The sequence below is a fragment of the Onthophagus taurus genome, chromosome 11 (genome assembly GCF_036711975.1).
Source record: "Onthophagus taurus isolate NC chromosome 11, IU_Otau_3.0, whole genome shotgun sequence".
In the NCBI taxonomy this organism is placed as follows: domain Eukaryota; kingdom Metazoa; phylum Arthropoda; class Insecta; order Coleoptera; family Scarabaeidae; genus Onthophagus; species Onthophagus taurus.
In genome coordinates this window covers 18,453,074-18,465,406 of record NC_091976.1, presented here as the reverse complement: position 1 = coordinate 18,465,406, position 12,333 = coordinate 18,453,074, and the positions used below count along the sequence as shown (strand labels likewise).

Here is a 12,333-nt window from a genome sequence, read left to right as displayed (position 1 = left end):
AGCACTACTGCCTGCTGATTTCTCTCCACGTATTGCATATGTCGATGGATATTGCAATCATTAGTTCGCATTCCTCTATTCCTGACATAGAGATTCTGTTTACCGATGAAGCTAGTTTCTCAAGAAATACAATAAGGAATTTGCATAATAATCATGTGTGGGCAGATGAAAATCCGCATGAGGTATGTGAAGATCATTTTCAACATCAATTCTCCTTGAATGTTTGGGGTGAAATTGTGGATGATTATCTAATTGGACCGGTATTTCTACAAGGAAGACTTACTGGCGTGGTATATCACAACTTTTTGGCAGAAACGCTGGCTGAGTTTCTGGAGGATGTACTATACATTTCAGTTTGGTTGCTAGTATTTTTTTAACAGCAACATACGGAAATCGCTGGGTTGGTCGAGGTGGGCCACACGCATGGCTTGCTCGATCCCCAGACTTAAACCCCCTGGGATATTTTTTCTGAGGATCTCTGAAGTCATTAGTTTATGCTACTCCAGTGGAGAATTTGGACGATTTTGCGAAATCGAATAATTGCTGGGTGTAACTCAATTACAAACGATCCAGGTGTGTTTGAAAGAGTTCGGCAGTCAATGACGAGAAGATTGAATGCTTGTATTCAGGCTGTAGGAAGTCATTTCGAATATTTATTGTACATTGAGCAATTAGAGCAACGAGTATTAGATGGTTGTTCCTCCACTAAGTGTCGTTTACGCACTCTGCGATTTTATTGGCTTTTTCAATATTATTATTTTCAATATCACCGTAACTTGATATTTTAACTCCCAACTACTTCTGTACACTAGTACAGTAGCTTACATCGAAATGGCTCTTTCGGTGTTGTCATGTACTTAGCTTTTTGAATCTCGATGAACATGCTGAATTGTTTCGCTATGTTGTTGAAGAGTTATTGGCTTCTTTGCAGGTCGTTCTCGTTTTTCGTAAAGGATCATCATCTGCATAACAGAAGGTTATAAATTCCTGATCGCTCATTTTGCTCGTCTTGACATTCTTTTTATGATTTCATCCGTCACAATATTGAATAGTAGTGGCATCCATGAGTCTCTTTGTCGAATTCCAGTATTTACTGGATTTATTTGTGTTTTCCGAATAAAAGTTTCCGATGCCTCTAACGATATTTGTCGGTATTTCGCAGATCTATAGCAGATTTATGACATTCTTTAATCTGATCTTATCAAAGCTCTTATGTAAATCAATGAAACATAAATATCTCATTGCATTAAAAGTCTCACCACGAAAACAGCATCTGCACAAGTCCTTCCTGTCCTAACGTCTTGTTGTTCTTGAGTCAGCGTTGAAATGGAGTTAATTTTGGTGGTGATAATCTTAGTTACTAATTTGAGAATGCTGTTAAGCAGTTTTATTCCTCTGTAGTTATTTGGTTCTTTTTTAACTTCTTTTTTGAACATTAGAATCATTGTATGTACTTGCTTTCCATAAGTTTGGTATCTATTGTTCTGTTAGATATTGTTTATCTTTTAATATTGTATTTTATCATGGATAGGGAACCCTTTCGTTAAGGAATAGTAATCTTGGAAGTACTCAAGTTGCTGTTTATTGACTTACATCTGGTTTCAAAAGAACAGCGCTACGTACCACACAACGAGCAGCACAATGGATATTTCGCATGGACGATTTGACCCCTTTAGATTTTTTCTTGTGGGCTTTTCTGACGTTTCTACTCCAATAAGCTACAATCAATCGATGCCCTCAAAGTCAAGATAACCCAGACATTCAACAGTAGACCTATATATAATAAATAATAATAAACACAGCTTTTTTTGTTCCATTTCAACATCGTTCAAGGACATTAATTAAGAGGATGTTTTTCACTCCAACCCAAATTTGCAAATTGTAACCTTCCATGAAAAAGACATTATATAAATTGTAATTACGAGTAATTAACCGCTTATTTCTGACTTTTCATTATGATTTATGATTATTTTATGATTTTCTCCGTCTAAAATAAGTAATTTTCAAAATTTTTGCAGCCCCCTTTAAAAGAAATCTGCATCCGCAAATAAAAAAACGACAGCTGCTGAGCGTCAAATTTTAATAAAGCAACGCACAACCCAAAGTACGGGACACATTATAATAATGTAAATACGTTAGCGTACCTGGGACGAGAATGGTTACGCAAAACGAGCGTCCCAAAAAAGGATTAAGTGTCTAATATCGATACTGACCAAATAAATTTTTACCACTCAACCCCTAAACGATCAAATCAAAAAGTTTTTTGGCCGATTGCTTCGTGTGACATTTGAATATGTTGAATTTGGGTTAGGTACAATTGGAAGGATGAGTATTAGGTTAACGATTGAGCTTTATTGTATTCGATTTTTTTTGCAGCCGTTATCGAAGAGGCTTGAGCTAAAAATTAAAATACTAATAAATTAAAAGATTTCTAAATAAAACTTTTTATTTTAAATATCTAAACTTTTTGAATGTAGTCACAACCTAAAGTATTAACTTTACCTGATGTTACTTTTGGGTTCTTGTTCTTCAGGATTCTTCACACGATAAAAAACGAAGGGTTCAAAATCGAAAAATGTCCGCAACGTAATTTTATAATGTAATATATGCCATATGCCGCCAGGTAAATTCAGTATAACGGGCGATTGCATTGTATTAACCCTTTTTTACGTCTATTTGGGGACCCGGAAGGAAGAAAGGGCTCGACGCAGGTAGACGCAGTCTTTTTACCATCGCATTAGCGGCCCTGCACGGTTTAAAATTGAATATTACTTTTCAGTCTACGCTCGCACTTTCATCCAGTCGTATCTTGATCTTCACGTTTTTAACTTGACTCAATCAGATTGTGTATGTGACTTTCGAGTGGTTTCAAGTATTTTTCAGATATCTATCTTTAAAGTGGTAAGTCAATGAGTTTATTAAAAAAAGTTAACTGGTTAAAAAAGATTTAGTCAGTGTTTTTATTTAAATTTATTGGGATATTTTTTTGTTGATTGTGTGGGATGAGTTTGAAAATGGCTGCTTTAGGGCTGTCTGTTAAGTCCAAAACTTGCACAAACCCACCCTATGACTAATTACTGTCCGAGGGTGGACGACCGCCACCCCCATTGTGGGGCGACCGTAAAGCCCTAGCGATTTCGTCGTTCCATTTGTCGTCCCCCTGGTTTTTCGGCCTTCAGCCATTTTACTCCGTGACCGTTTTCAGACATTTAATTTTGTAGGTCTTTTGCGAAGTCCTAAAACACCTCCTTCGTATATAAATCACAACCCCCTTATAAACTCCGAAATAAAGAAAAAAAGTTTAAATTAAAAAAAATCCACAAAACAAATAATTCAAGAGATTAACATCTACAATAACAAAAAAAGAAATCCTTAAAAATAACGAAATAAAAGATTTTTCTAATGCTATTTGGAGTAAAAAAGAAGTAAAAGAGCCGCAAATATCGAGACTAGATCGAATCGAACCAGTGTACGACATCCGTTCAGGGTGATTTGTCAAAAAGACAAGTCGTCGGAACGCAAAGAATGGTTGGACTCGAGTCCCCCGTTTCAGATCCCCGCACGAAAGTGGGGCTATAAATTATCCCCCCCGATTCGACCGCCCGCTAAATGCGTATCCCGGTCGAAAGTTCCGCAACGAACTGGCCATTAGGTTATTTACAACATCCCTTCTCTTCCACATAGCGACAGTTTATTTGCCGAATTTCAAATCATCGATGAAACCGTTCAAAACTTCAATCATTTTCTTTGTTTACTTGATAAATATTAAAACAATTTTAGTTTTCGTTTTTTTCTGTTAAATAAAAATGAACAGTTTTGGTTTTCGAAATAAATATGTATGTGAGCATAACATTTCTCATTGTTTTTTGAATTTCCAATGAGTATATTGAAAGAATTCCGACATTTTTTTAATATCCCATGAATGCGCTAAGAATAAGAAAAAATGTACTAAAAAAAAACTACACTACAAATCATTAAGATCTTTAGAACTTCAACACGTGTGTTTACTAAGTTTTTGCGATCGCATATAACCTTTCATTACAGTGTTGTAAGATTATTACGCGGACTAAAATTTTAAAAGTATGATTTTGTTAGACTTAATTAGACTGAAGTAATTGAATAAACAAAACTGCTCAAATTTTGACAATATAAATCGATTTATGGACGTTTGCTCTATGTGAGTTACCTTCCTCTTAAATGCATGATTACATCTAAATCAGCCGATATCGCTTGCGGCCGAGGCAGTAGTATCAAGAAAAGAGGATAAGAATCCTGGTTTACTTATAACATTTTATCTGATAGCAGTACATGAATATTTGTCTCTGTTCTAAAATGCTAAATTCATGATTACGTATGAATTAGCCGAGGAGGCTTGCGACCGAGGCGCTACAATCAGCCTCAGGGATGTTTGGCAACTTTCTCATATAAATTACCTTTCATTTTAGTGTTATACGTTCAGAACGTTGACTAAAATTCGAAATAAATCATTTCGTTTAACTACAACGTAGCTTGCAATCGAGGCAGCAAAATCAAGAACAAATTCAATCAGGGAATAAAAGAGCAAACGAAAATTAATCTACTTATGACATTTTATCTAACAGCATTGTTACCGTACATTTGTTTGGAGTTTTTTTAAGATTTAAGATACTAAATGATGATTTCATTTAAATTAGAAGAGGTGTAACAATCTTTTATTCGAGTATTGAACAGTTACCATACTGACTAAAATTCGGTATGTTTGACTTCATTTGAATAAAATTAGCAGAGTTCGCTTGCGGTTGAGGGACTATGTCAATCCAATATTGATAAGGAACTGGTCAACTTTTAAATTTTTGTCTGCTAATATTTCTTTGCAGTGTAACAGATTGCAATCTAAACATTTCTTCATAGATTTTTGTTCCTTTGATTTGTGTGTAAGACATTAAACGCATTGTTATGTCTAAATTAGATGAAGTCGATTGCAGCCGAGGCACCATGGTTCTTTTTCTGACAACTTAGCAATCAAATAGTTTTTCATCAATTTCTGCAACTTTGATTAATGTTCTAAGATGGAAATGCAAGATTATGTCTAAATTAGACAAGATCGCTTGCGGCCGAGGCACCATGGTCAACCCCAAATTGCTACAATACTGGTCATCTTTCGACATTTTTCTGGCAGCTTAGCAATCAAATATTTTTTCATCAATTTCTACTCCTTTGATTCATGTTCTAAGATGAAAATGCATGGTTACCAAGTGTGTCAATATGAAACCGGAATTTGCCCATAGATCGCCCTAGCTGTCAAAGTAATTACCGTAAAAATCGGTGTAGTTTTTAATTGCGATGAAGATGTCGAATTTTGTACAGAAAACTGCTACAAAATTGTATCGAATGCTTGTCAAAGCTTACGGTGAACATGCTCTTGGAAAATTACAAAGTGTTGAGTGGTTTAAAAACGTACGTAAGCAATGGTGAACGTAGAAAGAGATAAAGAACAATTCCTAGTGTGTAAATGAGGTTGTTTTACCGGGATTTAGAGATTGCAATAAGTTGTTTGGCAAGGACATAATTTACATCTCATATCTATCCCGTTGCCCCTCAATGGACGAGGTTCTGTATATTTTGTAGTTCGCTTACGTTGACATTGGCGATATTCCTGTCACCTTAGTCTTCGTGCGCACAAAAAAATCCTGGTTATATTGAAAAGACTCAATATTGCTGGAAAAGTCACAGATATTTCTGGAGGCATTGCAGAAAGGAGGCAATTGGGGGCATTCTCCAAACGACGATTTGAGAGCCATGGGAAAGATGGGAAAATAAGATTCACATTAGCTGAATGAAGAATAGCAAGAAAACCAAGAAAGCAATAACTAAATGCTACTTCCCAGGTACAAACGAAAGGCATTTCTTTATAGAATTATGACTATCTATGTAAAAGTAGATGTATGTACTTTAAGAATCTTAAGCAGGATCATGGGTAATTCCAGGTAAAGCTGATGTGAAGATCATATCGAATAAAAACTGGTCAACTTTTGACATAATCACTTTTTCATAAATTTCTATTCCCTTGATTCATGTTCTAAGATGCATGATTATGTCTAAATCAGCCAAAGTCGCTTACGGTCAAGATACTACAATCAATACAAAAATCGAAACAAAACAGAGCAAACTCAGAGGCGTTTGGCATTTTGGCTGTGTAATAATATGCCGACTAAAATTATATGTATATTGATTACATTTGGACTGGGGCCTAAGCAATATTGAAATAAAACTGGGCAGCTTTCGACATTTTGTCTGACAGCATTGCAATATAATCATTTTTCATAGATCAATAGATAAATGCGTAACTATATATACATCAGCCCATTTCGCTTGCGACCAAGGTGCTTCAATCAATACAAGATAGAAACTTGATAAGATAACTTCAGGTGTATTTGAGATTTAGTCTGATAGCATCGCAATTTAAATATTTTTTTCAATTATGTGTGAAAGTACGTTTCCTTCCTGTTCTAAAATGCTGCATCATTTCGTCATTTCATCGATTCAAAATACAATATAAGAAATTTTTAAGAAAGAATGTTGAACGTTTAGCTTACATTATAAGTATTTCTTAATTTTAAGTGTCTCCACTATTTAAAAGCTGGTTAGTGGCCAAATCCTTAATTGAGGCTTGCATTGTTTTATTTGTGGTAAGCACACTCATTTTTTGCCTAATTTTTGGAATTCTCAACATTGCCTAGCCTTTTTCCGGATCAACATGAAGACCATATTTATCGACAACATAGCCCAAATATCTTAACTCCGATCTACACAGATGACATTTATCCCAGTTCACCTGCTTTACACAAACAAGCGAGAAAGAGAACCTCTGACAATACCGTAACGTGATCCTCAACAGTTTCGGTCACGATAATAACATCATCCAAATAGACGAAAACCTTCGGTTCTAAATCAGGACCCAACACACAATCAATCAACCTCTGCCAAGTCGCTGAAGAGTTATGCAAACCAAATGGCATACGTCTGAAGTGGTATAGACCTCTGCCAGGAACTGTAAACGCAGTGTATTGCCTCTTCCATAGGAACTTGCTAGAAGGCAGATTTAATATCTAACGATAACAGATATTTAGCATTTTTCAATTTGTCTAAGGTTGCTGAAATATATGGAAGAGGATAACTATCACGATCAATAACCACATTTAGACGTCTAATATCGAGCACAAAAACGATGGGAATTATTGTCCTTTTTGACCAACAATATAGGAGAAGACCACGTACTAAAAGAAGGCTCTACCACTCCCTGAGCTAACATTTCATAAACAGGATAATATAATCACGTTACTAACAAGATGAGTGAACATAATCCCCCTTGACCTTAAATTTCTCAATCTAGTAGTAATTTCTCAATAGAGACAATCTAGTATCAGAAGAATCAAGCAAAATACCAAGAATCATTACGCAAATCAGGAACAATACCCAAAAATTTAAAGAAATCAACGCTCAAAATAAGCGTTTGAGGTAACTCAGGAACACATCTATAAGGGTAACACGGTCCTTCAAAGTTACAGGAATCCAAACTGAACCCAAACTACGCCACATCTGACCATTGGCAACTCATCAGACACCTATTTCCAACCATCACCGACCATCAGACTTCTAGACGGTTGAATTAACAGTAATCAGGCTATCTTAATTTCTAAGTTTTCATCCAACCTGTTAACAGGAATTTTGAATTGTAGAATTTTTTATTTTGTATCAGCAGATTTATTCCATTTTTTGTATGTTAGCAGGATTTCTTAACTTTTTAGTTAGCATTTTTAGATAGGATTTTTAGATTTTTCATTAAGAGTTTTAGTGAATCCATCTGTTTAGCCAAAATGACAGAATTTTTAAATTACCAATGACAATTTTTGGATTTTCAGTGAGAATGTATTAAGTTAATATCGAAAATATAAAAATAATAGTATTTTATATAATGGTACTTATACTTTATTAAAAATGAAGTTATGTTATAAATGGAAACTGAAATCAATGTTTGGAGACGTTTTGCAAACCTCGTCTTTAGACTAATAAGCTCTTTCTTGAAGTCATTGTTCGATATTCGAAGGGAGAGAGACAAGATGCGTCCCTTTTCGAAGTTAGTTTCAACACAAATAACCCTACGGTCAAGATCCCCCGTTCCCATCACCCCTTTTTGCTCGAAACTAAAACCCGGATGGTGAAATTGATAACGAATTCTATTTGTCTTGGGCAAGTCTGAAACAATCATTCTCTCCCGTCTATATTTTTCTATTTTTGTCTGTTACGAACATTCATCAAAAAATCTTTCTCAAACAAATATCCTGATGATACGTCATAGTAAAATCCGCAATATTTCAACGTCCCCGCCGCAGGCCCGGTCAATATTTCACTGGTCTGCCGGAGAAAAGGTTCCCCACATATGTTTATTTACATGTACACCCACACGTTGAGAGCGCCCCTTTGGTAAAAGCGGACATTGCCGGCATACGCAGACACTTTCTTCCATCGAAAAATATACCCACTCAACCCCCAGGCTACCCTCCGGTCTTCTTCTTAGATCGCCCCCAACACTACATTCCCCACACACACTGGAAACCCGCAAAACATACGTCAGCAGATATTGATGGCAGCCGAAAGCGAGTGTCAAAATCCGAGAGGTGCATAATATATAAATTTGTATTATTTGCCGAGAAACCCCGGTTTACGTAATGGCCACCCCTTTTCAGGACGTGGTGGTTTTCTCGAGTCCATCATCGAAGTGTAGCACTTTATACTTAGAATGGGGACGGCACTCTCCGACTGTCATCTACGTTCCGTGACCTAGATTTCATTTAAAAAACTGTTTTGTTAACTTGTAATGGACTACATCGAAGTTCTCAAGAAAACATCTTATAAATTCGTCCTTACAATATTATAATGATACCACCTTAAAAATAATATAAGTATGTGCTGCGCTAACGATGGTGAAATCAAAGATGCTCCTCTCACTAGCTATAGCCCTCAAAACGTCGGATCCCCCGAAAACCGGATCGTAGCTAATGAGGATGTGTTTAGCGAAGCAGAGCCCCCATTGGGGGGGTAGAAAATGGGAGGTTTTAGAACCAGCTTAACAAGGTCCCTCGGTCCGGCAAAGAAGAAGAGCTCCCCTCATTAATGTAAAGTAGAATTGATTCTGCTTCGTAGAGCGACGGGAGGAGAGCGGGGGTCCGAAGGTAGAACCGGGGGTGGACGACGACGACTACGGTGGGGTCAACCACCAACCCTCGGACATCCGAGTGCGCGCGCACCTTGACCGCTGGACAACCCTGATCGATAATAAGAAGATTGCAAAGTAAGCGAAAGTCCCGTCCGTGTTCTCTTTCCCCTTCGCTCCCCTAGTTTGATCCCAAAACGAGAAAAGAAATAGGGGATGAAATAGGGATGATTATGATGATGAAAATTGCTTTGTTTTTTTTTAATTGTTTAAAATTTTTTGAATTCGAATTGAAATCGAAATTGATTCATTACAACCCCTTAAATAATAGTAACCGTTTTTTACAACCCTTCGCGTTCGTACGTTCAACTTTAAAAAAAAAGAGTAATAACAGATGCTCAACGTACGGTTTCCATTTTATACATTTTCTACCTGCAGTCAGGTAAAATCAACCCTTTCAGTCGTTTTTCAGCGGTTACCGTGCGAAAAAAATTTACCTTGCCGTGGATGTTACCCTTAAATCGTTAAAACCTTTAACGTTAGAGAACCTTTAACGCTACAGTTATTCCGTTTCGCCGATTGTAAATTATCGATTCCGGTCCACGTCAGGTTTATGTACCGGAAACGTAATTTTTTTCTATCGATCCCGAACTACTAGCTGAAACAGACGGGGATTTATGGCTTCATTTTCTCTGAGCCGGAGGGTTAAGAGGAAGAAGGAGGGTGGTCTGGACGCGTGCCGGACGTTGCTTTTAAGGGATGACTCGACCAGTGAGGGACGGTCTGCTTCGATGACCACCCCTTCTCTGAATGGTCAAGCAATTCTCCCCTCTTTGAAAAGAAAAAAAAAACTATGATGGACATGCGCCAAAAAAAAAATAAACTAAATATCTTTATTTGTGATTAGTGATTAAGATAAGTTATTTTTCTCATTTCTGGATTTTGTGGTAACATTTTATGAGATTTACTTGAAATCGTATTTTTGAGATTTCTTTACTTTTCGAAATTCACTTTCTCGTTGAAGGGATTTCTGGAAACGAGTTCTTTACTTTCTCTTTTTGCATACCTTTATTATGTGTTATTCGATTGTTACATCTGTTGTACCGATTTATTCCAGTTGCTTTTATTCCCGTCTTTTTATTCGGTATCGTGGTGAGTTGAAGCTCGTAAAAACGTTACATTAAAATTTGTAATTTTAACAATTGCAGTTCCAAATCGAATCAATAAAAACTGTTTAAAAATAGTAACCGGTTTCGGGATAGGTTAAAGCCTATTGTTTGAAGCCAAAACAAATGGGGTTTCCATTCTTTGAGATAATGACAGCCATAATAAGGAACCATCTGTTCATAAATACTATTGAGTCTTTCGGATACAAACGCGAATAAAAAGAAAATACAATTAATGTCTTTCTCTTCACACCAGTATATCTATTCTTGTTGAAAGATTAGTATAAGATATGATCTCTGCACCTGATGCGATAAACATGCTTATTTTAAACTTTTAAACTAAAGCATGGATTAGGCACATCACTGCAATAACTAACATAGAAAAAAACTAATGAGGTACAAATATGCTACTCTAATTCGTAAGAAACAATATTTTTACTACTATAAAGTGTCTTAAACGAACCACACCAAGACTTTTGGCAGAAATTTAAAATACCAATATTACTTTTAATTCAATTAACGCATACACTTCTTACTAAATAGGATAGCTTGCATTTTATTGGGATATATCATTAGACAGCTTGGATGTTTAATGGAGCAATTACCATTTGTATTTCATTAGTTATGTATTGTTGTGAGTCAAAATGGTTGTAACATGATAATAAATAGATAAAGTTTGTTGATCTATTTCAAAACAATTTATTAAGAATTAAGCTGAAATGATTTTCAGAAACTTCTAAGGCTCTAAAATGTGGAAATGGCTGATTGATCTAAATCAAAATGATTCTAAACAATCAAAAACAACTCTAAAATACTTAACAAGGACGAAGGAATTTTATACGTGTTTTAAAGATACCAGAAAATAGAAAATGTCTGTTGGTGAATATCAAAATTGTACAAATCGATTATAAATACCTTTATTTATTATAAAATGGCAAAATAGGTTAATAACATTAAGCGGGATGATTTCCAGAAAATTCAAAGACTTAAGAAAATGGGAATAGCTCATTGGTACAAATCAAAATGGTTCAGATCGATTAAAAGCATCCCTAAAATATTTAATAAGAATTAAGGGTTTAAAATATTCGTTTTGATGTTTTAAAAAGTCTTTTAAAGATAACAGGAAATAGAAAATGTTTTCTGGTGGATGAATCGATTATAAATGCCTTCATTTAACATAAAATGGCAAAATAGATTAATATCATTAAGCGGGATGATTTCCAAAGTATTCTACGACTTAGAAAAATGGAGATAGCTGATTAGTACAAATCAAAATGGTTTAGATCGATTAACAGCATCCCTAAAATAGTTAGCAAGAATGAAAGGACTAAAAATATTGATTTTGATGTTTTTAAAAAGTGTTTCAAAGATACCGGGAAATAGAAAATGTTTCTTGGTGGACGTCAGAAATGCACAAATCGATTATAAATACCTTCATTTATTACAAAATGGCAAAGCAGGTTAATAACGTTAAGCGGGATATAAGCACGAAGGGTTTCATAGCCGGTGTTAATTAAACTAAACCTAGAACTAACACTAGATTAGAACTAGAGACTTTTAGGTTAAGCCGTGCGTCTTTTGAAAAAGTGTTTAACGTTTCGGATGCCATGTTGCAACTTTCTTCAGAAACAAGTTCGAAGTACTTTGAAATTGTCTTGATGTACGTATGAATTCCTGAGTGCGTGCAAAACCGCACACCACACTTAGGCCCCATTGGGCCCCATTACACACTCTGGTCACATCAACCAACCTATTTTTTTGCCAAAGGCTAGGACAGCTCCTAGAGGTGCATTCCTGATATCATGTGTGGTTGGCCATTCCTCCTCGAAGATCCTCATTCTGAGGTCGGTCAAAGAGGGGCAATCACACAAGATGTGTTTAACCGTCTCGTCATTCTGTTCACAGGCTCGACAGAGAGGGGAGTCAGCAAGCTTCATGTTTTGAAGGTGCTTATTTACCTTACAGTGTCCCGTG

The 12,333-nt window shown here is 36.0% G+C and overlaps 1 long non-coding RNA gene across 2 annotated transcripts in view; it reads left to right on the top strand.

The window, feature by feature from the left end:
- Positions 1-2,751: 2,751 nt before the first annotated feature.
- Positions 2,752-12,333, top strand: part of LOC111424265 (uncharacterized) — a 49,473-nt gene continuing 39,891 nt past the window's right edge. For both annotated transcript variants that reach the window (XR_002707594.2, XR_011641832.1), the window contains exon 1: positions 2,752-2,901. This is a non-coding gene — a long non-coding RNA (uncharacterized lncRNA). The remainder of the gene's footprint in view (positions 2,902-12,333) is intronic.